The following is a 1,904-nucleotide window of genomic DNA, read 5'->3' as shown; positions in this document are numbered from 1 at the left end:
TATTCCAGCGTCTCCATCCCCTTAATTAGTTTGGTCGCCCGCCTCTGAACCTTTTCTAGTTCCAGGATATCCTTTTTGTAGTAGGGTGCTCAAAATTGTGTGCAGTATTCCAGATGGGGCCTCACTAGGGCTTTATATAGTGGAAGTATAACACTCTCGTCCGTTGCATTAATACCCCTCTTTAGGCATGCTAGTACATTGTTTGCATTTTTTAGCTGCTATCCTGCATTGGGTGCTGCTGCTAAGTTTCTTATCTATATGAACACCTAAATCTTCTTACAGTACGGAGTCCCCTAAAATCACCCAATTAAGTATGCAGGTGTTATTTTTGTTCCTGATACCATGGTGCATTCGCTTACACTTGTCTGTATTGAACCTCGTTCTCCATTTTGCTGCCCATGATTCCAGTTTATATAAATTGTTCTGGAAAGACCCAGCGCCTCCCTCCGAATTTGTAACCTTACATAGTTTGATATCTTCTGCAAAAATTGACACCATGCTCTCTAGACCTTTCGCTAGATCGTTAATGAAAATGTTGAACAATAGCGGTCCGAGTACAGACCCTTGTGGCACACCACTTAGTACTTCAGTCCAATTTGAAATAGTTCCATTTACCACAACGCGCTGCTCCCTATTATGTAACCAATTAGTAACCCAAGTGCATATTATGCTCCCTAGCCCCAGTTCTTGTAACTTACAGATAAGTCTCATGTGCGGTACTGTGTCGAACGCTTTAGCAAAGTCTAAAAAGATTACATCCACCGCCTTACCCTGCTCAAGGTTTGCACTGTTTCATAAAAGCCTAGTAAGTTTGTTGGACTTGATCTATTCTTCACAAATCCATGTTGGTTCCTAATAATAATCTTTTTGGCTTCAATGGTCTTCTGTACACTATCCCTCAGAATGCTTTCTAGGACTTTCCCCACTATAGATGTAAGACTAACTGGTCTATAATTGCCTGGTTCAGCTTTACTTCCCTTATTAAAGATTGCCACTACTTCCGCTATACGCCAGTCTTTGAAAACCATGCCTGATGTAAGTGAATCATTGAAGATTAAGAATAGTGGTCTAACCAATTCGGAGTGTAGCTCCATGAGAACCCTTGGATGAATACCTAAAATAAAAGAGCAAATATGTAAGTGCGCATTCAGCAGCAGCTGGTATGGGGGTAGTCAAACCCTCCAATATAAAAAAAAGAAAAGAATGGGGTGTACCAGCACTGGCTGTAGGAATTATATATGGGGGATGGCTTGTTTCATATAAAAAATATCAATTTATTAATACAATGCATATTAAAACACCAAAAATAGATGTGTGTTGATGTTAATATCAACAGACATATGGGCAAATGTCTTCCTAAACTGGATCGCTAATGCAAGTCCACTCTAGATTAGATAGTCAACTCCTTATTTGCTAAGATGGCTTTCAAGTGCAGTCACTTATAGAGCAATCATATTTACCGGATATATAAAATTGGAATCCCTTGGTTGCATCAGCCTTAGGGAAAGTCCATTTGTAGCTGCAGGGATGACCCGGAATCAGGGCCAGATTAACAATGGTGAGGATGGAGCTCCAGCTCCAGGCCTCCACATAAAAATAGGCCCATCATCATGGCAGCATGATCGCTAGCCATCTGCTGGTCACATGGTCAGTCATAAATCATAACAATTAAGATTGCATTTCTATTTTTCTCAAAAAAGTATGCAATTTTTTTATATTTATTTTTTACATATTTAGGGAGATATTGGAGCTAATAGTGTAGGGTTGTACATGCCCACATGGCTCTGGCCACACCCATACAGCACTAATCACACCTCCCCATTTCTCACAATAGGCCCTTGAATATTTTCAGCTCCAGGCCCATGTGGCCCTTAATCCGGCCCTGCCCGGAATAATGCTGAAGT

The sequence above is a fragment of the Pseudophryne corroboree genome, chromosome 10 (genome assembly GCF_028390025.1).
Source record: "Pseudophryne corroboree isolate aPseCor3 chromosome 10, aPseCor3.hap2, whole genome shotgun sequence".
NCBI lineage: Eukaryota > Metazoa > Chordata > Amphibia > Anura > Myobatrachidae > Pseudophryne > Pseudophryne corroboree.
The sequence above is the reverse complement of the archived record's forward strand: the minus strand, read 5'-3'. Positions refer to the sequence as shown.